At 41.2% G+C, this 26603-nt stretch overlaps 1 protein-coding gene across 2 annotated transcripts in view; it reads left to right on the forward strand.

Annotated features, from left to right (window-relative positions):
* Positions 1–26603, forward strand: part of PTPRT (protein tyrosine phosphatase receptor type T) — a 678043-nt gene that overhangs the window by 452596 nt on the left and 198844 nt on the right. The window lies entirely within an intron of this gene.

A 26603-nucleotide genomic window follows, 5' to 3' on the forward strand; every position in this document is an offset into this window, starting at 1 on the left:
TTCCCCATGTTGTTGCCCTTTTAAGGAAGATAATGCATCCTAGAAAAACACAACATAGGAACCTCAGTAGAAGCTAAGACAGAAAGCATACTGAATGAAAATTAATCTTTGATTCTTTTAGACCAATGTTTATAATTGTTTGTTTCCTATCTTAACATAATTGGTATTAGTTTTTAATTCTCTGCATGGCTTAGTATTCTAATATGTGTTCAAACAGTTCCTAGCCACATCTTCGAACCAATATTGAAAATGTGTTCCTGCTGAGGTGTGGCCCCCTCGCTGGTAGCCCCATAGCTCAGGATTCTCTCCCCAGTGACCTGTGCCTTTTCCTACTGCCCTTCAGGGGCCAGGCAATCATGTTGTTATTCTCTGAGGTCTTTTAATGAATGATTTCTTTGCAATGGATTTTCAAAATCTAATATATTTATGTTATCTTTGTTTGTACTGTTTGCTTTGCTTGAGAGATTTTTAAATTGAAATTTGAGAATGTTATGTGCCAGCCTATGAAAACCTGTCTTGAAGGGCAGCATATGCATTTTTTTAAAATTAAAAATAAATAATTCACATCCTCTCAAGGTTATATTCAGTCCCAGATAGAGTCTAATTATAATGTCCATTCTTACAGTCACTAATAAATTCAACTTTTATGACCAGTAAATCCAATTTACAAAAATTGGAGTACAAGTGTTTGTCTAGCCAGTTGATCCCTCAGGGAATCATACAGATGAATATAGTGCTTTTTATATCTTGGAGGGGGAATAAAACGGATGAATTGTTCACATAATTTAATATATATGTAACATAATTCATATATCACATAATTTTTGGAAGAGACATTAGAATGTCTAAAATTATATTGACTATATGAGTGTTTTAAAAGATTTTTGAAAATATTAATATTTTTCTCTGGGCTCTGTGCTTGAAATTTATTTTATAGATCCGATGTGGGCATTGTCAGGGTTCCAAGTAATAGACAAAAAAGCCCTCAGTATTTCCAGCACCTCTTTTAGAGTGTGGACATAAATATTTATTTATTTGACTGAAAGTCCCCCCCATTCCAGTCAATTAGTCACATGGCCAAGTGGGTCAGCATGTCATTCATGAGGGTAGGGTTTTCCACGCACACTGCCTTTATATTTCTAAAATCAATGCATAATATCAATTCACTAGCTGTGTGCTCTCTACATGGGGCTACCTTTAAAAAGTGTTCGGAAACTTCAGATCGCGCAGAATGCAGCTGCGAGAGCTATCATGGGCTTTCCTAAATATGCCCATGTTACACCAACACTCCACAGTCTGCATTGGTTTCCGATCAGTTTCCGGTCACAATTCAAAGTGTTGGTTATGACCTATAAAGCCCTTCATGGCACCAGACCAGAATATCTCCGGGACCGCCTTCTGCCGCATGAATCCCAGCGACCAGTTAGGTCCCACAGAGTTGGCCTTCTCCGGGTCCCGTCAACTAAACAATGTCGTTTGGTGGGACCCAGGGGAAGAGCCTTCTCTGTGGCGGCCCCGACCCTTTGGAACCAACTCCCCCCAGATATCAGAGTTGCCCCCACCTTCCTAGCCTTTCGTAAGCTCCTTAAAACCCACCTCTGTCCTCAGGCATGGGGAAATTGACATTTTCCCTCCCCCTAGGCTTATAAAATTTATGTATGGTATGCTAGTATGTATGGTTGGTTTCTAAACTGGGTTTTTTTTTAAATTAACTTAAATATTAGATTTGTTTATATTGTATTATTATTATTGCTGTGAGCCGCCCTGAGTCTGCGGAGAGGGGCGGCATACAAATCTGATTAAATAAATAAATAAATAAATCATCAATTTATCTTTCTTTTCTTTGATTTTTTTTTTTACTACAACCAAGTGATAGGCTGCTGCCCCCATGGGAAGGGGGCACAGTGTGGGTAGTAAGTTTACGCACTATTTATTGAATACTAAATAGTTTTTAAATTGTCCTTCCTTCTCTAGTACCTTAGTATGATCCTTATTAACTTTTAAAAGAGGAAATAATTAAATAGTATGTTTTACCCATACCCCGCTTTAATCATTTTAATCATTATCAAGAACTGAACTTTTATAGCAATTAAAGAAAATTGAGCTACTTGCCTAATCTGTTACCAAACCTTAAAATGTTATTGTGCTTCTCAACAAATAATGCCGTCTATCATTCGTCCTTTTTATGGCTATTCAAATAATGTGATTTAATCAACTGAAAATGAATCCAGGCACCTATCTGAAAATTTATCTTGGTTGGCAAGCCACTCCCATCCAGTCGCATGATCTTTAAACCACCACCTTAATAATAATAATAATAATTTATTAGATAATCCACCCCTCTCCGAAGACTCAGAACAGCTCACAACAATAATACATAATACAAATCCAATCAAAACAGTTTAAAAACCCTTAATTTAGAAACAATCATACAACCCAAACAAACCATACATAAAACCTTGGTAAAATGTCCACATGGCCAGCAAGCCACTCCTACCCAGTCAAATGATCATCAAGCCACACCCACAAAATAAGCCACACCCACAGTGTGGCAGTAAAAAGTTTGGCAGCCCATCACTGCTACAATCCCAACTATCGCTAATCCGCCCTTCCGTTCCCTCAACTCCAGTGTGGCAGCACTATAGCTCCACGATGGTTTCAACATTCAGGGTTGACTGGCATTTTATGGCCCACAGGCCACATCTATCCTTTGACCGTCCTTTTCCAAATCTGGCGGTGTCTGTGGGGATGGTGGTGGCTGTCCATAGCAGTGCCAGTTTTTCATGTGTCCCTTGAAAATATTAATTGCCCATTAATTTCCCATAATTAATTCGTATAAAAATTTTGATCTCTCTCCTTCCTTTCTGTGACAGAAAAGGTTGTTGATAACATAAAGACATAGGTTACCAGTAACAAAAGAAACCAGTATAAAACATTTTAAAACTACTTAGAGAAACAAGCTGACAAACAGCAGCTATAAAATAAAGATATTTGATTTAATTATATGGTTTTATCATGGAGAGGCCCATTCAAATGTTAACACTGTAGGAACAAAACACAGTGTAAACACATGAAAATAACTGAACAGGAATGGACCCTCAGTCTGATCTTTAAATTATTTCCAATATTAAACACTGGATGGATTTGGATTAGTTTGTTTTGAACCATGCCGATATTGCACAACAAACAAAATAACTTATTAGTAATGTATTTGAACAGATATTTATGTGCTTATACTGAGGCTGCTTTTATTACCCAAGGCAGGATAAATTTCGTGCTCATGCCCATTCTGCATTTTGCAAACACAATCTGCTTGTGTGTGAATCCTTGGCAGAAGGAAGGAGAAACTTTTGTCTCTTAAACAGAGATGCACAGACTCACAGACTTTACTTAAATAACTCTAGGGAAGATGAGAAGCAGACAGGACAACTGTGAGGATCTCTCATCATTTGTCCAGTGGTAAAAACGGCTCATAAGATAAAGAGATCATGCAGGCTCCAATTCACTAGCTGTGTGTAGGGTTTTTTTTCATTTTTTTCATCAAAGTTGGAAGTTCTGTGTTAGCAAAAACTTCAGAAGAGAAGGGTTTGGTGTAGTGATTTCTGACATTCTCAAAATGGGTGAGCAGTGTGGTCGGGCAGTAGGAAAAGCAAGTAGGATGCTTGGCTGCATAGATAGAGGTATAACAAGCAGAAAGAGGGAGATTGTGATCCCCTTATATAGAGCGCTGGTGAGACCACATTTGGAATACTGTGTTCAGTACTGGAGACCTCACCTACAAAAATATATTGACAAAATTGAACGGGTCCAAAGACATAGTACAAGACAGGGTACAAGAATGGTGGAAGGTCTTAAGCATAAAACGTATCAGGAAAGACTTCATGAACTCAATCTGTATAGTCTGGAGGACAGAAGGAAAAGGGGGGACATGATCGAAACATTTAAATATGTGAAAGGGTTAAATAAGGTTCAGGAGGGAAGTGTTTTTAATAGGAAAGTGAACACAAGAACAAGGGTACACAATCTGAAGTTAGTTGGGGGAAAGATCAAAAGCAACATGAGAAAATATTATTTTACTGAAAGAGTAGTAGATCCTTGGAACAAACTTCCAGCAGACGTGGTTGGTAAATCCACAGTAACTGAATTTAAACATGCCTGGGATAAACATATATCCATTGTAAGATAAAATACAGGAAATAGTATAAGGGCAGACTAAATGGACCATGAGGTCTTTTTCTGCCGTCAATCTTCTATGTTTCTAAAGTTAAAAGCCTATTTAGTGTTTGTAATTGCATAAATCCTGTACAATGAAATATCACAGGAGAGCCAGTTTGTTGTAGTGGTCAAAATATCAGCCTGGAAATGAATACATTGTTAATTCTAGTCCTGTTTGGGCGACCTGGGTGACATTGGGCCAGGCCCTCAGTTAGCTCTAGGAAATAGGCAATGGCAAAACACAATTCTCACTTCAGGAACTGGTCAACATTGGAGATAACACTGATTCAAAGGGACCTCCCAAAAAGTTCTAATGTTGTTTGTAATTTAGCATTTAAATACCTTATCTGGAACTCTTGGGCAATCATGAGATCCCAATTTTTTTACTACTGGTTCTGTGGGCTTGATGGAGTGTAGTGTTGCTTGCTGAACATAGCTTTCTGGGTGTGGCAGGGGAAGAATACAGTGTTCCCTCGATTTCCGCGGGGGATGCATTCCGAGACCACCCGCAAAAGTTGAATTTACGCGAAGTAGAGATGCGGAAGTAAATACACCATTTTTGGCTATGGACAGTATCACAAGCTTTCCCTTCACACTTTAAACCCCTAAATTACCATTTCCCATTCCCTTAACAACCATTTACCATTATTACTGGTACTCACCATTGAATAAGACACTTAGTGATCCTGATATTTATAAACATAATTATTTATTAACAATAATTATTTTTTTTGTTATTTATTTGCAAAAATTATTAGTTTGGCAATGACGTATGACAGCATTGTGTGGGGAAAAATGTGGTATAGGAAAAAAACCGTGAAGTATTTTTTAATTAATATTTTTTGAAAAACCGTGGTATAGGCTATTCGCGAAGTTCGAAGCCGCGAAAATCAAGGGAACACTGTACTGCAAAATCTCCATTCCCAGCCAGAGGTGGTATTTTCCGGTTCTCTGTACTACCTGCTGAATCCCTGCTCTTAGGGTAATATCTGATCCATATTAGTTAGGAAAAAAATCACCATTTTCTAGGGGCTGAATTGTTCTTTGTGCTAGTTTGTGTTTAATTGTTCTTTGTGCTAGTTTGTGTTTAATTTCTTTTTCATGTGCATTAGTGGCTTTTCTTGTTTATGTAGAAGAATGGATTTTAAGCGTTTATTATCTTCCTAAGGGATACTTTGAACACAAATGCTGGAGAGTCTAAAGAATATTATTCTAAAATGTGAATAAAATAATACTGTTTTAAAATCAGATTAAAATTTATAACTATGATACTGTTTCCTCAGTTCTTCCCTCATTTTTCCTCCAGATTTGAAGGAAGCATTGCATTTAAAAGAAAATGACAATTTACCTCAGGCATTCAGCAATTAATGTAATTAATTGTGCTTGAGAAAAAAAATGACAGCACTATTAGGATTATATTTTTAATAGCTATTTGAAATAATATATTTTTATAATGAAAATTGAAGAGTTCACTATGTCAGAAACACATTCCCTTGGAATGGGATTACACGCTATATGGGGTTTATTGTAGCAAGGGAAAATATAGCAAAGCAATAACGAAATTATTTCCTTCTCTTGCTAAGATGTTTGGTCAGAATTCAATGGGGCTTGGAATTGGAAGAGAACACTGTAATTTGTTACTACCTTGACAGTACTTTGGCAGTTTTGCAAGGCATAAAGTAGTCAGTGTCACTATATCTATGTTTGGATGGAAAACTCAGACTGGTTAGAGAATGATATTGGAAGGGATAATTAAAGCCAATGAGTCCAGCCAGCTGTTCTGTTGCAGAAATCCAAGTACAAGAATCCATGTCAGATAACTCTCTAGCCACTACTTAAATAGAAATGGTGAAGGGAAGTATACAGCCTTTTCAGGTAGATAGTAGTTTATCACATCAATATTATTTGTGAGAACAAGGGTTCAGTATCTATAAGCAGACTCATCACCAGTACTGCTTCTGATTAATTAGAACAACAGAAATCCAGACTGACATATGTAGCAGCAAAATTAACATAATCCCTAAGCCACCATAATAAATGAATGTGTTCAACTTTCATGGTCCAGATCTGACGTTGTTGTGTGCAGAATGTTTACCAGAGCATGCAGAATACAAATGTACACCAAGCCACTGAAATGAATATATTATTTTAGGGTGTGGGAAGCTCGGTTTTCACAATGACTATAATTTAATGAATTGAATATAATGAATTCCACTTCATTTGCTTCAAACTAATTTTTTTTTACTCTTGATAGCATTACAGTGTTTTTATGATATATTATGGAATGTCATAAGAGAACTAAAGGATTTGTTATGTAACTGATAGACATTGGAATGAGATCAGAGGAAATGAATAGTAATACTAACTCGAACATTCTGCCTTTCCCCATTCTGCTTTTCTGGTAATGTTCGTAAGAAGATTTGAACGCTGCGATGTTATTCTTTAAACCATGAAATTAGATATACCATGCTGTAGTATCTCCTCAGCAGCTTTCCATTATGCTTATCTTTTATTTAGGACACTGATCCAGGTCAATGGTGAAATCCATTTTTTTTAAACTATCGGTTCTGTGAATGTGGCTTGGTGTACATGGTGTGGCTTGGTGGGTGTGGCTTGGTGGGCATGGCAGGGGAAGGATACTGCAAAATCCCCATTCCCTCCCCATTCCTGGGGGAAGGATGTTGCAGAATCTCCATTCCCACCCCACTCTAGGGCCAGCCAGAGGTAGTATTTGCCTGTTCTCTGAACTACTCAAAATTTCCACTACCGGTTCTCTAGAACCTGTCAGAACCTGCTGGATTTCACTCCTGATTCAGGTTAGCTGCCCTGAGTCCTTCGGGATTGGGCGACATAGAAATCGAATGAACGAATGAATGAATGAATGAATGAATGGTTTAGAAATACAGTAGGTGGTATCAAAGGTACCTACGTAGTTCACAGAGAGTAGAATGTGTGAGACCCATCTTGTATATAATAATAATAATAATAATAATAATAATAATAATAATAATAATAATATTAATAATATTAATAATATTAATAATATTAATAATAATAATTTATTGGGCTTGTATGCCTCCCCTCTCCTTGGTTATTTTGTGAGTATCAATTAGATGTTCTTGCATTCTAATAATAATAATAATAATAATAATAATAATAATAATAATAATAATTTATTGGACTTGTATGCCTCCCCTCTCCAAAGACTTGGTTATTTTGTGAGCACCAGTTAGATGTTCTTGCATTCTTTGTGTCAATGTCTGTCAGTTGGTCCATCTATACATCTCTATATATATTCGTTCTAGTGGGATTGTTTTTGTCATTTGTGTTTTTGGTCATGAAGGTTAGAGTGGCCAAAGAGAAAGATTGGTTAAGAAAGGGTTAAATTTCTCCCCTACATTTATTGTAACCTTATTTAGATTTCCCACAAATATCCTCAGACTTAAGTAAAACCAAACAGAAAAATGCATTGAATTGCATGTTGCACATTTAATGTAATATGTAGTTTCACCCTGCAGTTAAATAAATAATAATTATATTAAGTTCTTTATGTCCTGGTGTAAATGGCAGAGGCTGATCCCTAAAAATATGAAAATCTGATTAAGTTGGCATGTTTAAATGTCCTATTTTATATGCATTGATACACTATTGCAAAACAATTTCTAATATGAGTTATTTGTTGTGCTATTATAAGGAAGCTTTGAAAAAATTAATACATCTTAAACAGATCGTATGAAGAGCTGGCACATCAAATTATATGTACAACAAACTATTCAAGCCTGAAGCATTGAGAAAAGTACAATACAGAAGACTGAACAACTCCTCAATATTTAATCTTACCAGAGCAATTTCTATATGTTTCATTTTATGTGCTATTAAACTGAACAATACTGTTCACCAATAAAGTCATTTAAAAAACCCAGTTCATTAAAACTGTTCCTGTAATATATAGCTTTCTAATTAATGTCAGTGGGCTGCAGAGCTGGAAAATAGAATAACAGAATTGCCTACAAAGTTGAAGAAATATTGTCGGTCTATGTATGTTGTGCGTGTGTTTGTAATGACATTTTAATGAAATCCCTAATGTTCTGTATTCATCACAATGAGCTAACAGTTTATTTTTTCCATTTTTCCATTTCTATGCCACTTCATTTAATTTTACTTATTGCCAATGAAAATCATATTATTTTAGGATAGTAATAATAGCATAGAAAATGCAGTGGCTTATATGTAAGTATTTTATATGTATAAGTATTTTGTAGACCTAGTTTTTTGTTGCTAGTTACAAAATCATGTCTGACCCGTCGTGATTCCATGGACTACATTCCTCCAGGCCTTCCTACCATCCCCCTAAGTCCATGTAAGCTTATGCGAGTGCTTCAGTGACTCCATCAAGCCACCTCATTCTCTGTTGTGGCATCTAGTTCTTTCCCCCTCAATCTTTCCTAGCATTAGGCTTTTCCCCAGTGAGTCCTTCCTTCTCAGTAGCTGGACAAAGAATTTGAGTTTCATCTTCAGGATCTGGCCTTCTAAAGAGCAGTCAGGATTGATCGCCTCTGGGACTGACCAGTTTGATCGTCTTGCAGTCCAAGGGACTTTCAGGAGTTCTCTCCAGCACCATAGTTAAAAGGCCTCAATTCTTTGGTGTCAGCCTTTCTTATGGTCCAACTTTTACAGCCATACATTGCAACATGGAAAACCATAGCCTTAACCATATGCACTTTTGTTGGCAGGGTGATTTTAGTATGCTGTCTAGATTTGTTATAGCTTTCCTCCCCAGGAGCAAGCGGTTTTTTAAAAATTTCCTGGCTGCAGTCCCCATCTGTGGTGATCTTGGAGTCCAGGAAAATAAAATCTGTCACTACCTCCATTTCTTCCCCTCTATTTGCCAGGAATTGAGAGGACTGGATGCCAAGATCTTAGTTTTCTTTAATGTTGCGTTTCGAGCCAACTTTTGCACTCTCCTTTTTCACTTGCATCAAGAGGCGCTTTAGTTCCTCTTCACTTTCTGCCATTAGAGTGGTATCATCTAAGAGCCGGGGTGGCACAGCAGGTAGAGTGCTGTATTGCAGGCCACTGAAGCTGACTGTAGATCTGAAGGTCAGCGGTTCAAATCTCATCACCGGCTCAAGGTTGACTCAGCCTTCCATCTTTCCGAGGTGGGTAAAATGAGGACTCGTATTGTGGGGACAATAGCCTAGCTCTGTTAAAAAGTGCTATTGCTAACATGTTGTAAGCCGCCCTGAGTCTAAGGAGAAGGGCGGCATAAAAATCAAATCAAATAAATAAATAAAATAAATAAATAAATCATCTGCATATCTGAGGATTGTTGATACTTCTTCCAGCAATCTTAATTCCATCATGTGATTCATCTAGCCCTGCCTTCCCATGATGAGCTCTGAATATAAATTAAATAGGCAGGGCAACAGTATAAAGCCTTGCCAGACTGGTTTCCCAATTTTGAACCAATCAATGGTTCGTGTCCAGTTTTCCTTCTTACTTCTTGACCCGCATAAACGTTTGTAAAAAGACAAATGAGATGATGCAGTCCCATCTCTTTGAGAACTTGCCACAATTTGTTGTGACCCATGCAATCAAAAGTTTTAGCATACAGTGAACCCTCGATCATCGCGAGGGTTCCGTTCCAGGACCCCACGCGATGATCGATTTTTAGCGAAGTAGCGGTGCGGAAGTAAAAACACCATCTGCGCGTGCACAGATGGTGTTTTTGCTTCCACTGCCGCCCGCCCTTCGCCCGCCCACCCCGTTGCTCGCGCCCGCCCACCCCGTTGCTCACGCTGTTGCTGGGGCCGCTTCCCAGCTGGGGAGCCGAGCTAGGGAGTCCCCACCGCGCGCGCGTTGCTGGGGAAAGCGCGCGCGCTTGGGGACATCGCAGCTCCGCTCCCCAGCTGGGAAGCGGAGCTAGGGATTCCCCAAGCGCGCGCGCTTTCCCCAGCAACGCGCGCGCGGTGGGGACTCCCTAGCTCGGCTCCCCAGCTGGGGAGCGGAGCTGCGATGTCCCCAAGCGTGCGGGCACCGCCCGCCCGCCCACGCTGTTGCTGGGGCCGCTTCCCAGCTGGGGAGCCGAGCTAGGGAGTCCCCACCGCGCGCGCGTTGCTGGGGAAAGCGCGCGTGCTTGGGGACATCGCAGCTCCGCTCCCCAGCTGGGAAGCGGAGCTAGGGATTCCCCAAGCGCGCGCGCTTTCCCCAGCAACGCGCGCGCGGTGGGGACTCCCTAGCTCGGCTCCCCAGCTGGGGAGCGGAGCTGCGATGTCCCCAAGCGCGCGGGCACCGCCCGCCCGCCCACGCTGTTGCTGGGGCCGCTTCCCAGCTGGGGAGCCGAGCTGGGGTGTCCCCGCGCGTGCCGCCCGCCCGCCCACGCCGTTGCTCGCGCCGCCGCTGGGGTCTTACGGGGGCAAGAGGGGGAAGACCCAGGGAAGCCTCTGCCCGGCGGGGAAACTCCACCATCTACGCATGCGTGGAAGGGCACGCATGCGCAGATGGTGGAGTTTACTTCCGGGTTGAAAACTCACGAAATAGCCCTTTCGCGATCCTTGAGGACGCGAAACTCGAGGGTTCACTGTAGTTATTGAAGCAGAAGTTAATATTTTTCTGGAACTCCCTAGCTTTCTCCATGATCCGATGTATGTTGGAAATTTTATTTCTAGTTCCTCTGCCACTTTGAAATCCTTCCTGTACTTCAGGTAGTTCTTGATCCACATACTGCTGGAGCCTAATTTATAGGATTTTGAGCATGATTTGGCTAGCATGTGAAATGAATGCAATGGTGCGAGAGTTTAAACATTCTTTGGCATTGCCCTTCTTTGGAATTGGAATGTAGTCTGACCTTTTCCAATCCTGTGACCACTGTTGAGTTTTCCAAATTTTCTGGCAAATTGAGTGTTGCACTTCTACTGAAGCTTGATAGGTTTATCAATAGAGGATTTAGGTTCCAAGGAAGTTAAATGTAGCTTTTAAAATAATGATCAAAACAGAATTTTTTCTTAACTGCAATACTGTAGACAGCTCTTTGCCCAATTCCATTTATTTCCAGAAAAGAATGACAATTTAATTAGGCTGGTGAAGACATCATGTAAAATCTTTCCATATGGTTACAGAAAGCTTCATCCTACATTATAGTTTTGTCCTATGATGTGCTATGAGGAAGAAAGACATAGACTAAATCAAGGTAATGTGATATGTGTTGATTTGCTGAATTGTTCTATCCTTCAACTTGAATAATAGCATCTTAATTCTACATAACATATATGGTTATAATGTAACCCATAAGAAATATCTGTGAAAATATAATTAATCTTAATTATATAATTATATAATTATATAATCATAGTCATTCATGTCATGGTTGTTCCAAGGACCTTTTTCAGGAGGCAACTGGTGAAACATCTTCAAAGAAAAATCAGGAACTCCATTTGCCTCTTGAAAAAACACTTTGGGGCATAATTAATTTTACTGGTCTATTTGAAGATCACTGATGATGAACCTTTTGCCCTTAGGTGATGAAAGATTGCAGGCGTATGTGCGATAGCACTCACACACATGGTTACACCCATAACTCAATGCCCCCCATGCCCCATCCCCTGTACATGTATGCATGACACCCCCATGCTGTCCCATTCCCCGGACATGCATGTACAACCACCCCCACTCCACTATTTCCTGACTTCCAGTGGGCTCAGAAGGGCGGTTTTTCACACTCCCCAGGCTCCAGAGGCTACTCTGGAGCCTGGGTACGGTGAAAACAGCTTCCCCCGCTTCCCTGGAGGCCAAAAATACCCTCCCAGAGTCTCAGTGTAAGCTAAAAATCAGTGGACTGGCACACATATGCACATTGGAGCTGATCTAGGGCAACAGCTTGCATGCCGGCAGATTTGGCTCTCGGTGCCATCTACGGCACACATTCCATAGGTCCACCATCACAGACTTAGATGATACAAGTGCTCAGTGGGCTGCCTAGATAACCCACAAACTTTATTTGTGCATTACAAAATACTTTGTTTTGTATAGTACAATCTTTGTGAATTATAAGTTTACACATAAAACAGTCTCTCTAAACATTGCTCTTCAAAATCTTTGTCTATCATCCTTCTACCTGGATTTCTTCTGAACTTCAATTTGGCCAAACATTTTGTGTTAATCTATTTCCCATCTATTAAAATTCTGTGTACAAATGTCCTCACTTAAGAGATATTTGTTGCCTTAATCCTCATGACAACAACTCCCTTGACTTGTGCACCATCTTCTGTTGGGAAGAGAATCAGAGACCCCATTCTAAACTAATATATTGCACAACTAATATATAATGTTCTAAAGACCTTGACTAGGCAGTAATAATGAGACAAAGCCTTAGGCTATAAATCACATTGATTTGGGAATTGTAGGAACTCGCTCTGTTTTGCCTGCGGCAAAGGTCTTCTCTGCTGTCAGCAGTGTTTCCTAAAAACTCCTGGCTTTCTCTGTCATGGTAATCAAGTGCCAACAAGGCTGGCTATAAAACTGCATTTCTTCTTACTAAATCCCCAATTACTCACTACTATTTTAGCTCATGTAATCCCAGTAGTAAAATGAGTGTAAAACTGATGAAGATTCTATGGAGGAAATTAAATTGAACATGATACAATCAAATATAATATATGTACACACACACACACACACACACGAAAGACATTCCCTTCATACATTGGAAATACAGAATATTCTTTTATAACAAGATATAGAGCCATGATGGCAAACCTATGGCATGTGTGCCACAGGTGGCACGCAGAGCCATATCGGAGGGCATGCAAGACAAATGTGCATGCAGGCCAGCTGATTTCCAGCCTTAGGAAAGGCCGTTTTGCCCTCTGGGTGCTTTAGGGAAGCTTTCCTGAAGTCCCAGAGTGCAAAACATGCCCAATGGACAAACCAGAGGTTGGAAAAATGCAGTTCCAGTTTGCCGATTGTGCTATTTTTTGGCTGGAGAGTTCAGGGAAGCTTCCTGAAGCCCCAGAATGCAAATAAACCAGCACAACAGGCAAACCAGAAGTTCATTTTTATAAACTTCCAGTTTGGCTATTTTTTCACATCCCAGGCTTCAGTGAGGCTTGTGTGCATTCTTGGGGACGAGGGGTGGGATATGTGCATGCGTGTGTGCAGCACAGGATGTGTGTGCATGCAGGGGAGAGGGAAGGGTGTGGTCAAATGTACACATGCTAGCACACCCATGCACACCCTTTTGGCACGCAAACCAAAAAAGGTTCGCCATCACCGTTATAGAGGGTTATTTTGTAATTTTGTAATAGAGCCGGGGTGGCGCAGCAGGTAGAGTGCTGTATTGCAGGCCACTGAAGCTGACTGTAGATCTGTAGGTCAGCGGTTCAAATCTCATCACCGGCTCAAGGTTGACTCAGCTTTCCATCCTTCCAAGGGGAGAAAATGAGGACCCGGATTGTGGGGGCAATATGCTGGCTCTGTTAAAAAGTGCTATTGCTAACATGTTGTAAGCCGCCCTGAGTCTAAGGAGAAGGGCGGCATAAAAATCGAATAAATAAATGAATAAATAAATAAATTCTCCTATGAAGAAGTTTTACCAATAAACTGCTATCTTTCACTGGAAGCAAAAAGTTAGATCATCATTTGCTTTCTGGATTCTCTTCTTTCAAATACACAAACAAGCCAAAAAATATTTTTTGGTTAACAATGCAATATCAACATTTTCAAATGTACATCAAGAAAAGTGCTACACCGCCCTAACCCAAACATTACATGGAAAGGGTATGCTAATTTTACAAGTATTTCTTATGTCTCCAGAGGAAACTGGAAACTGCAGGAAGACTAAGAAGGCAGTAGCTTTATTGAATATCAATTTCTAGCAATTTGAAGCATTCATGTGCATCAGGCACAGAGCCCCAAGAGTATTTGCCTCAGCAACCCTTGGCATGAAGTCCAGGAGTGTAAAATGGAAGATGAATAGCTGTTGGGTGATGTGTGGCTTTTACCCTTTCAACATATAAGACTTCTACGGAAAGCAACATAGCCAAAGATGTTAGAAAAAGTATTGGGTGGACTGAAATAATCCTCACATTAGAGCCATGCAGCAGTTGAAGTGCCTTTCTTTTCTTTTAAAAGAGTAGAATTGGATTAAGAGTAGAAAAATTATCAATGTTGAAGCTCTTTAAACTTTCTGCTCGGTCTGTTTTTGTTTGTTTGTTACTCTCTGAACAATTAATATTAAATATCTCTTTCTCTCCTTCTCTCCCTCTCTCTCTCTTCCTCCCTCCCTCCCCCCCTCTCTCCCTCTCTCTCTCCCCCCCTCACTTACTTTCCTCCCTCCCTCCCTCCCCCTCCAGAGCTGCATTCTAGCCGGCATGATAGAGTCATGTTTATAATTTATTTATTAATTAAATAATCATTGATAAATCAGGTTATAAAATTTACCACTTACAAATATAGCCATATATAAGCAGATCACATTTCAATCCAGTATAAACCTAATCTGCTTTTCCAGTATTTTAAAAAACATTTTTTTTTAATTATAAGAAGTTATTTATTTATCAAATTTATATGACTATACATTTCACAAAACAATTACTCTGGGTAGTATACAACAATTAAATTTGTGTATGTGTGTTTATGCGTATTAGCGATATAAACTAGTATTATTAAAAATACAAACCACCAGGGCAGGAAAGAATAAATATACTGCTCAAAAAGAAAAAAGGGAACACTCAAATGTCAAATCCTAGATCTGAATGAATGAAATATTCTCATTGAATACTTGGTTCTGTACAAAGCTGAATGTGCTGACAACAAAATGAAATTGATTATCAGTGTTGCTTCCTAAGTGGACAATTTGTTTTCACAGAAATTTGATTTACTTGGAGTTATATTGTGTTGTTTAAGTGTTCCCTTTATTTTTTTTGAGCAGTGTATTAACCAAAATGATAGAGCCAACTTATTGTGTCACTGGTCCATTAGGAATTCCATATTTGATAACAAAGCTAGGTCTTGAGGAAATAACATGATCCCTGAGGGGGGAAAGATTGCAATGGGCAAGATTTTATCCAATGACTTAGCCAATCCCTTATACCAAGTGGCAACCAAGGCTTCAGATGGACCATTCAGATCCAGCCATCGCCAGGGATAGACAATCTAATGGATCCAGCATTACTACAGTGGATAGTAACCCATGGAAATCAGGGTGTGATCTGAGCAAGTGAAACAACAAAAGCTTCTCTATTGTCATAGTCGGGTCATATAGAAATTGCTTTGCCAAGAATACTAGATTGCGTGTGTGGTTGCTGTGCAATGTTGGGTTCTGGATTACTTGGGATTACTTGGGATATCCCATAGCCTTATGGTTCCCATGAATTTCCAAACCACCTTTAACCCTGCTCCTAGGGAAGATTATATTGAAAACCATAAGTCTGGGAAACTCAACTTGCAATCCAGAAATGGAGTCAAGGAATTTAGGGAGAGAGGTTGCTGTGTCATCAGAAAGCAGATACAACAGTAACAATATCAATAGATCCCTAGAGGCCAACTCATCTTGGTGATACTATCAGAGCTGCATTTGTGGAGGTTAGCCAGTTTGTGCCCAAGAAGTAAACCAGTCCAGCCAGTCCAGCCAGACCAGTAGAAATGGAGTTGAAGTCTTCAAAGAAACACAGCAGCAGTAGGAAGTTGTGGAAAAATATATTTACTTCTTTATACTACTCCTACTAATACTATCTATTCTATACATACAATAAAGTAGTATCTCACTAGTATCTTGCTACAATTATCTTAGTTCAATAACTCACAGGAACCAACTTATACAGCATTACAGCTTCTTCGGAGCACACTTCTGATGAACAGCAACAGAACACAGCTAACAGTGAACAGACAGAGAGTAAGAGCAAAGAACCCTTGCCTAGTTAAATACTTTTCACATAATTACTAGGTTCCTGCACGCTCAACTGCCTCAGAATGACTCAGCATTCTCAACAGAGGCCTACCTTCTGCATTAAGGTATTACTCAGGGATATTTAATTCCTGACAGACACATGTCAGGTTGACCCTCTGATCAATGATTAGATCACTGATGAGATCTTATTACAGATGGAGCTGGCATTTAGAAGCAACAGTCAAAACCCAAGGCCGCTAAAGATTTGTTGACAGGGTACCAGGAGATGGAAAGCAAAACCTTATCTACAAAAACAACCTTATGATGTGAACTGGGCTGAGAATGAATGCCCCAAAGTCACCCAACTGGTTTCTGTGCCTAGGAGTAGCTAAAAATTATGATTTCTTTATTTTTAGGTTAGCAAATAATCATTATACTAAACAATGGATCTCAACCTTTCTAATGTTACAACCCCTTAATACAGTTCCTCATGTTGTGATGACCCCCAACTATAAGCCTAGCACCAATTCTCCCAACAGTGCTTTAAGCTGATTGGTAGGAAGATCAGAAGATAAACACCTGATCGGATTGTAAAAATATATTCCAACGTGCCAGAATAGAAGCTTTCGTTCCTAACACCATGGGAGATTTGTCTTTTCCATGGTCTTAGGTGACCTCTGTGAAACGGTCGTTCGACCTCCAAAGGGGTCCTGACCCTCAAGTTGAGAACCACTGCACTAAAGTGACATACAGTCATACCTCCTCTTACGAACCTAATTGGTCCCAGGGGGAGGTTCGTAAGACGAAAGGTTCGTAAGACGAAACATTGTTTCCCATAGGAAACAATGTAAAGTCAATTAATCCGTGCAACCAAAAAAAAATACCCCGCAAAAAAACCGCTGCCGCCCGGCTGTCACCTTTTAAAACAGCCTGGGGGCTTCTCAGCGACCTCCCGAATGCAGAACGCCAAACCCGAACTTCCGGGTTCGGCGTTCGGGAGGCCACCGAGAAGCCCCCAGGCTGTTTTAAAAGGTGACAGCTGGGCGGCAGGGCTTCCCAGCAGCCTCCGAACGCCGAACGCGGAAGTTCGGGTTTGGTGTTCGGCTTCGGGAAGCTGCTGGGAAGCCGCGCGGCTGTTTTAAAAGGTCACAGCCGGGCTGGGGGGCTTCCCAGAAGCGTCCTGAACCCCGAACCCGGAAGTTCGGCAAAAGGTCAGGGTTTGGGAGGCTGCTGGGAAGCCCCCCAGCCCGGCTGTGACCTTTTAAAACAGCCGGGCGGCTTCCCAGCCGTCTCCCGAAGCCGAACGCCAAACCCGAACTTCCGCATTCGGCGTTCGGAGGCTGCTGGGAAGCCCCCCAGCCCAGCTGTCACCTTTTAAAACAGCCGTGGGGCTTCCCAGCAGCCTCCGAACGGTTCAGAAAAAATTTGCCTCTTCTTACGAACTTTTTTCATGTTACGAACGCCAAACCCGAACTTCCGGGTTCGGCGTTTGGAGGCTGCTGGGAAGCCCCGCCGCCCGGCTGTCACCTTTTAAAACAGCCGGGGGCTTCCCAGCAGCCTCCCGAATGCCGAATCCAGAAGTTCGGGTTTTGCGTTCATAACACGAAAAAAGTTCATAAGAAGAGGCAAATTTTTTCTGAACCCCGAGTTCGTATCTCAAGTTGTTCGTAAGACGAGGGGTTTGTATCTTGAGGTACCACTGTATATGTGTCAGTAGTGGGTTATAAAGCTCTTTACTACCGGTTAACACTTGTACTACCACATGTGCAGAAGTGTCCTAGAAGGGTGGACAGAGCTTCTCGTTGCTGTGCTAACACTTCTTATAACTAAGACGAACTGGGAGCTACCCACCACTGATATTCACCAACATGCATTTTGTGATGTACTTTATTCAGTAAAATTGCATCTTTTGTAGAAAAATACTTTCAATAATTTATATTTAATTGGGCATTTATATATTTCATGGAATACAGAGGATAAACTGTCATGCTAGACTTACTCATACCACTAAATCTATAACATATAGTTTATATTCTGAACATATACACAGTATTGCACATTGGACTTCAGTTGGGTGGGGGGTTTTTTTAGTTTATTTTCCTGCATTCTAAATCAAAAAACAATTATTTAAGAAACTCAGAATGAGAACATACCTTAAAAGATCAGTCCTTGTATATATTGAGAGAAACAGTGGTATCAACTCTGATTTATCTCAATTTATCTATAAAATAACACTCAGGACATCAAATCTATTTCTCTTTTTCTAAAATCAGGCTAAAAAGAGATATTTTTGGTTTGCCTGTAAAATATAATGCATCATTTATTCTGCCTTCCCTACTATGATGCCTTTTATTTTCTGAAATTCTAATTACTAGTCAAAAAGTTCTAACACTAGATTTAAAAGAAAAGTAGGCAGGGAGCCCCCTTGCCTTGTACTGCAACAAAATCTAATTAAGAGGAAGACACACCACCTAATAATCTATTATTTTCAGAACTGTCATGGCTCAGTAGAAATCCAGCCAGTATTGAATGAAGAACAATCCAGATGGTATCAGAAGAACAACATAAAGTGCAAGATGACATCTAACATTTTGACACACACATTTCTCAGACAAATAGATAAGTAATTGGAAAACATAGAACAATTCTTGCTTGTTGTGGGAAGAACTATCATGGCTGTCACCCCTTGAAAATGAGGGCTAAAAGTCTATTTTTTATATAAAAAAACCCTGCACATAGAACTCCAATAAAACAGGAGATATTATTGTATCATTCAGGTGGAAAACTACCAGGCTTCCTTCTACAAAAGCCTTCCATAGCTTATATTTATTGTAGAAAAAGGGTGAAGTGAGGGTAATAATCTTGTCATGTGACAACTATGGAAGTCCCAAATTCAGAAGAAAATAAACTGCTCTGTTAGTGAAAATCTAAACTGTACATTTGATGAATAGACTTAAAATGTTTTATCACATAATAATTTTCAATATAAATGGTCCTTATTGAAGCAAGGATGTGGATTCTATATATATTTTCGTAGATTTTCACGGGTACAGGTATGAAGGTTTCAGAGATTTCTGGTGAAATATATATATTATTACTATGTATGTATGTATGTATCACATGTTTTTTGCTGAAATTTTAAAATTAAGGGAGACTAGAATGGCACTATTTCGGCCTTGTTCTGGCCTCATCAGCTAGCCACACTCTTACTGGGATTTGATCCGGCAGTTACTGCCCTGGGTTGGAACTTTAGCCTGATGATGGTGAATGTGATTTCGCCGAAACGTCGCATAAACATGCAAAATATTACACAGGGCAAAACCCGAACTCAGAACAATCCACACACACATATATATATATATATATATATATATATATATATATATATATATATATATATATATATATATATATACACACAGTATATGTGTGTGTGTGTGTGTGTGTTAAACACATACACATTTAACACATACAGAATATAGTTGTCGGCTATAAATATATTAACTGCCTTGAAGTGGTCCTGGGTTGGGCCTAGAGGCAAAAAGGAGCTGTGACGTTCCTTAAAATATACCAGGGTGATCCGACATAAAAACACACACACACACACACACACACACACACACATATATATATATATATGTAGATTGTTCTGAGTTCGGGTTTTGCCCTGTGTAATGTTTTGCATGTCTATGCGATGTTTCGGTGAAATCACATTCACCATCTTCAGGCTGGAGTTCCAATCTTTGTGTTGTTGTAAATGGAATATTCCATTTACAACAACACAAAGATTGGAACTCCAGCCTGAAGATGGTGAATGTGATTTCACCGAAACGTCGCATAGACATGCAAAACATTACACAGGGCAAAACCCGAACTCAGAACAATCTACATACATATACCCGTGAAAATTTACGAAAACAAATATATATATATATATATATATATATATATATATATATATATATATATATATACAGTAATACCTCATGATACGAACTTAATTGGTGCAAGGAGGAGGTTCGTAAGACGAAAGGTTCGTAAGACGAAACATTGTTTCCCATAGGAAACAATGTAAAGTCAATTAATCCGTGCAACCAAAAAAACCCCCCCCAAAAAACGGCTTTCCGGCTGTTTTAAAAGGTCGCAGCCGGCCTGGGGGGCTTGCCAGCACCCCCCGCACCCGGGTTCGGGGTGCGGGGGGGTGCTGGCAAGCCCCCCAGGCCGGCTGCGACCTTTTAAAACACCCACGCTCTTCCCTCACCCCCGCCGCCGCAAGGCATCGCAGCGACAAGCAGGTTTTTCCAACGCGGGTCTTATGCGCCCGAGCCGCGTTTCCCCCCACGTCCGGGCCCACGCACCTGTTCCAGCGGGCTCGGCCGGCCTCTCGGGGGTGCTGTAGAGCGGGTGCGCGAATAGCCTCCTCAGCTTGGAGTGGGGGGGCCTGGCTGCTCAGGTTGGCGGGTGGCCGAGTCCGGAGCTTTGGCCGGCGGCGACGGCGGCTTCTTCGGCGGGGCAGGAGCAGCGGGGCTCAGCCGTCTCCGTGGCCGGACCGAGGCGCCGCCTCATTTGGGGCCAGAGGTGGAAGTAGAAATCCCGGAGGGAGACAAGGGATTTTTAGATCTTTTATTTCACCCGGTCAATCACGAGATGCAAACAAACGCCCAACGTGTCCGAAAGCCAGAGACTTTGGCAAGCGGTCTCTCCGACGAGAACCGGAGCTCGTCGGAGAGACCTCTAGCCAAAGTCTCTGGCTTTCGGACACGTTGGGCATTTGTTTGCATCTCGTGATTGACCGGGTGAAATAAAAGATCTAAAAATCCCTTGTCTCCCCAACCCGTATTCAATCCGGGTTGGGGAGACAAGGGATTTTTAGATCTTTTATTTCACCCGGTCAATCACGTGATGCAAACAAACGCCCAACGCGTCCATCCTTCCAGAGGCGGCACGGTCTGCCTACTCGGGAGAGGCCACCGGGCAAAGATGCAGCCGGTCGCCTCTCGGCCACAAGCGGGGCGCTGCCTGCTGCTTCCCTTGCCTCGGCTTCCCCCACCTGCTCCTGCGGCGGCAGCGGGGCAGAGGCCCTGCCGGGACTCGCCCGGGCTCTCGCGGCCAAACAGGCGCGTGGCTCGCCTTCCTTTCCCACCCACGGCCCGGCATCGCCCGTGCGCCGCTGCCTTCGCGCCCGGCCTGCTTCTCGCCCAGCCGCTGGCGCTGACCATGCTGGGGACCCGGCGCGACCGGCTGCTCATTCTGCTGCTTCTCGGGGCGCTGCTCAGCGCCGATTTCTACTTCCACCTCTGGCCCCAAATGAGGCGGCGCCTCGGTCCGGCCACGGAGACGGCTGAGCCCCGCTGCTCCTGCCCCGCCGAAGAAGCCGCCATCGCCGCCGGTCCAAAGCTCCGGACTCGGCCGCCCGCCAACCTGAGCAGCCAGGCCCCCCCACTCCAAGCTGAGGAGGCTATTCGCGCACCCGCTCTACAGCACCCCCGAGAGACCGGCCGAGAAGCTGCTCAACGGGCAGGAGGCGCTGCGTTACTACCGGCGGAAAATAGCCCGCTGGAACAGGTGCGTGGGCCCGGATGTGGGGGGAAACCCGGCTCGGGCGCATAAGACCCGCGTCGGAAAAACCCGCTTGTCGCTGCGATGCCTTGCGGGGGCGGGGGTGAGGGAAGAGCGTGGGTGTTTTAAAAGGTCGCAGCCGGCCTGGGGGGCTTGCCAGCACCCCCCCACACCCGGGTTCGGGGTGCGGGGGTTGCTGGCAAGCCCCCCAGGCCAGCTGCGACCTTTTAAAACACCCGCGCCGCTTCCCATGTGTCTCCTGGAGCCGAATGCGGAAGTTCGGCTTTGCTGTTCAGCTTCAGGCTTTGCTGTTCGGCTCCGGGAGACAGCTGCGAAGCGGCGCGGGTGTTTTAAAAGGTCGCAGTCTGCCTGGGGGGCTTCCCAGCAACCTCCTGAACCGAACCTGGGGTTCAGCAAAATTTTGCCTCGGCGTTCGGGAGGCTTCTGGGAAGCCCCGCCGCCCGGCTGTTACCTTTTAAAACAGCCGCGGGGCTTCCCAGCAGTCTCCGAACGCAGGTTCGTAACTCGAAAAAAGTTCGTAAGAAGAGGCAAAATTTTTCTGAACCCCGGGTTCGTATCACGAGTTGTTCGTAAGACGAGGGGTTCGTATCTTAAGGTACCACTGTATATATATATATATATGTGATGGTCTTGGTATATTCGGGTTTCTTCCCGTGTAGGATTTGGAAATTTCTGGTGACGTTTCGACGAGGTCACACTCATCATCTTCAGGCTGGTATTTCTGTCCTTGAACACATCGCCTTAGAACAAGAACAGAAACACCAGCCTGAAGATGATGAGTGTGACCTCATCGAAACGTCGCCAGAAATTTCCAAATCCTACACGGGAAGAAACCCGAATATACCAAGACTGTCATACCTGTAACCGTGAAAATCTACGAAAACAAATATATATATATATATATATATATATATATATATATGTTTTTTCTTATGTCGGATGACCCTGGTATATTTCCAAGGAACGTCACAGCTCCTCGGCATTCTAATAAGGCCGAAATAGATCTATCCTGGTCTCCCTTAATTTTAAATTCCAGCTATAAACATTTAACATATATATATATATATATATATATATACACACACACACACACACACACACACACACATACATACATACAGTGGTACCTCGTGATACGAACCCCCGGTGATACAAGCATTTCGAGATACAAATCTGGGGTTCAGAAATTTTTTGCATCTTCTTATAAACTTTTTTCGACTTATGAACCCACCACAGATCGCAAAATGGCACTCTGCTGGGTGCCACCGCCCGGCTGTCACCTTTTGAAACAGCTGGGGGGCTTCTTGGAGTTCTCCCGAACCCGAACTTTTTGGGTTCGGATTCGGGGGGCCGCCGAGAAGCGCCACCGCCCGCCTGTCACCTTCTGAAACAGCCGGGGGGCTTCTCGGCATTCTCCCGAACACCGAACCCAGAAGTTCAGCAAAAGTTCGGGTTCGGGTTTCGGAGGCCGCCAAGAAGCGCCCGGCTGTTTCAGAAGGTTGCAGCCGGGCGGCGCCGTCTGGCAGAGCAATCGGCAGCGGCCTTTTCGGCAGATCTGGAGGCTGAAACGGAGGTGGGGAATCCCAATAGGGAATTCCATGAGCAGAGCTTTGACGTCACGAAGACGTCCTTCCTGGAGGCCACGTTTGTCCTATATAGATTACATATATATCATGTTACTAGATTAGACAATATATACTGTAGATTAATATACTGTATTGTCCATCTGTAAAATGTAGAGCACAAAATAGAAATGGCAAAAAAAATGAGGAAGATGTTTAGTAATGATAGACTTTCTTTTGTATGGAAGTAAAAGAATTCTACACAGATTTCTTCCCAATTCTTTCTCCATTACTAATCCAGCAACAGATAGAACTGAATTAACTTCTGGACATTACAGCAAATACTTACAACTCAAGAAAATAAAAGGGTGGGTTTTTTTTCAGCAAAAAAATTGTTCAAAGGTTTCCTTCCCCAATTTTCCAATTTTCTTTTGCTACAGAAGCTGAATGAAATCCCCCGATTCCTAAGAGGTCAGTAAAGGACATGCATAAGTGCACCAGAGTGCCTTCCGTGTTTCTCTTTTACTAGTATCATGTATATAAATATTATATCTTTGTATATCACCAATACGTACTTGACTAAACAAACAAATAAATAAAAAATAAATAAACTTAGTTTTGAGACTCCCAGCATGAAGAACCTTGCAAATTAAATTTGCTCACCTCCACTCATAATTTTCAGATGGCTGGACTTCTTCTTCTGTGAGTTTCTGACTAAGAAACACTTGGGATTCTTTTTGTTTAAACAAAGAAAGAAACATATTTGTGTGTTATGACTCTTGAAACAGGAGCTGTAAACATCTTTCTATGTTACAATGAGCAATAAAGTTGCCTTTCTTCTTGAATATGGTCAAGCAGTTAACATTTCCTCAAAAAAGTGAGGGCAAGATAATTGCTTGATGGTGCCAAAACATGAAACTGCTGTTCTGTTTAAGAAAAGTAACAAATCTTATGTTCCCGGGTCACCCTGACCCGGACCGAAAACTCTTCATTTGCAGTGCTTATGTTTGGTCTTTTTGAAAGCTTTTTTCACTTGGAAAGTAGTCTGAACATTTCTGCACACAATGATATGAAAATTGAAATGAAAAAAGTAAATCTTATTGGTTTATTTTGCGGATATAATGCACGCCCCCCCTGTTTTTGTGAATTTTTTTTCAATTTATGGATAGTTTTGCTTGCAAAATGCATTCTATTTTACTAAAGTTGGTATGGGATTGGTAGCTTGAACATTTCTGAACATAATGATATGAAAATTGAACTGGAAAAATTGATGCATATTGGTTTATTTTGTTGATGAAATGCACGCCCCCCCGTTTTTTTAAAATAGTCTTCACTTTATGGATAGTTTTGCTAGCAAAATACATTCTATTTTACTAAAGTTGGTGTGGGATTGGTAGCTTGAACATTTCTGAACATAATGATATGAAAATTGAACTGGAAAAATTGATGCATATTGGTTTATTTTGCACATAAAGTATGCCTCAATTATTTCAATTTATATAAACATTAATGCTGTTAATTTCAAACTTACATACTTTTTTTTAGTAAAATGGATTTGTTTCATAAAATTAGTTCTCTGGCTACAATGTGGTTGATTTTCAAAAGGATATTCCAAATATTTCTAGACAAATATGTATAAACAGTGACAATAATGGCACACAGCAAGGCCGAGGGGGGGTGGCCCTTTTGTGGCAAAAATAAACCAATAAGAACCATTTTTTTCAGTTCATTTATATTTTTCTTATATTCAGAAATGTTCAATTTAGTATATCAAACCTTTTGGGGGGAAATTCCTTAGGGATTTGTAGCCTTAAAAAATAGAAATTGACACGAAATTAAAAAAGGATGGGGGGAGGGGCTTTTTGATCAAAATAAAAATATAAGTCTCAATTTTTCCAGTTCAATTTTCATATCATTATGTTCATAAATGTTCAAACTAGTTTTCCAGTTGAAAAAGTTTTCAAAAAGATCAAATTCAAGTACCTAAAAAAAATATTTTTGGTCCGGTCACATACGAACAGAAACAGATTCAAAGTTATGATTTTTTTTTGCCCAGAAAACAATTAGCCACCACCCCAAAAATATTTTTTGATGATCAGCATTGTTAAATTGAGTAAATGAATGCCTAAGATTTTAAAGAATATTTCGGATTTGGAGCATAAAAAAATAAAAAGTGAAAATGGTTGCAAGCAGCCAAGGGGGGGGGGAGGCCTTATTTCTGATGTTAAAAAACCAATAAGAATCGTTTTTTTCAGTTCCTTTATATTTTTCTTATATTCAGAAATGTTCAAGCTACCAATCCCACACCAACTTTAGTAAAATAGAATGCATTTTGCAAGCAAAACTATCCATAAATTGAAAAATTTTTCACAAAAACGGGGGGGGGCGTGCATTATATCCGCAAAATAAACCAATAAGATTTACTTTTTTCATTTCAATTTTCATATCATTGTGTGCAGAAATGTTCAGACTACTTTCCAGGTGAAAAAAGCTTTCAAAAAGACCAAACATAAGCACTGCAAATGAAGAGTTTTCGGTCCGGGTCAGGGTGACCCAGGAACATAAGATTTGTAACTTTTTTTGCCCAGCAAAAACTAAGCCCCCCACCCCCCAAAAAAAATTCTCATAGAGAGAACCCCTGAAATGATGAACCTACATGAAATTTCAAGTTTCAGATATGCAGGGAAAATTTTTTACAGGGACTCAAACTTGGCTTCGGGTCACATACGACCCGAACAGAACAGCAGGGTTTTTAAATGAAATATTTTCCTTTATGACTGACTATGTGTCATAAAATTGGCATGCTGGGAATGGCTTCTTAACCTTCTTAAGAATTCTTAGCTTTCAATTTGAAGATCACAGGAGTCAAAATAAGGAAGATTTCTATCTGTTTCTGATGAATTTTGATCAGGTTAGATTGCTATAATTCTCAAAGCCTGCATGATCAGACTAGGAAATTATTCTAGGTGAACAGTGTATAGGTATTAATTTTTTTAAAAATGGAAAATTAATGTTAGGGAATTGTATAGATGATTATTTCCTTTTGTCCCGTGCATTAAAACAGCTCCCTTTCAACCTTTTTTAGTGAGCTGTAAAGTAATCTCAGGCAACTTGACAAGGAAGCTTGAAAACCCACTTACACAAATAGCAATCAGAGTCATTGTTTCCGACAGACAATGACAGGAAATGATCATGCTTTCTACTTGCATGCGCTTTTGTCCCTTCACTATCTTGGGGCAAAGCCAGCAATAAACTATTGTAGTAAATGAAATCATTCTTTTCAACTAGCAAAGCATTTTGAATTTGGTTTTATCCTGTTTTATTTTTAATAGCAGATTTCAGTCAAGGATCTCTCCTATGTA

Source organism: Erythrolamprus reginae, chromosome 3 (genome assembly GCF_031021105.1).
Source record: "Erythrolamprus reginae isolate rEryReg1 chromosome 3, rEryReg1.hap1, whole genome shotgun sequence".
Taxonomy (NCBI): domain Eukaryota; kingdom Metazoa; phylum Chordata; class Lepidosauria; order Squamata; family Dipsadidae; genus Erythrolamprus; species Erythrolamprus reginae.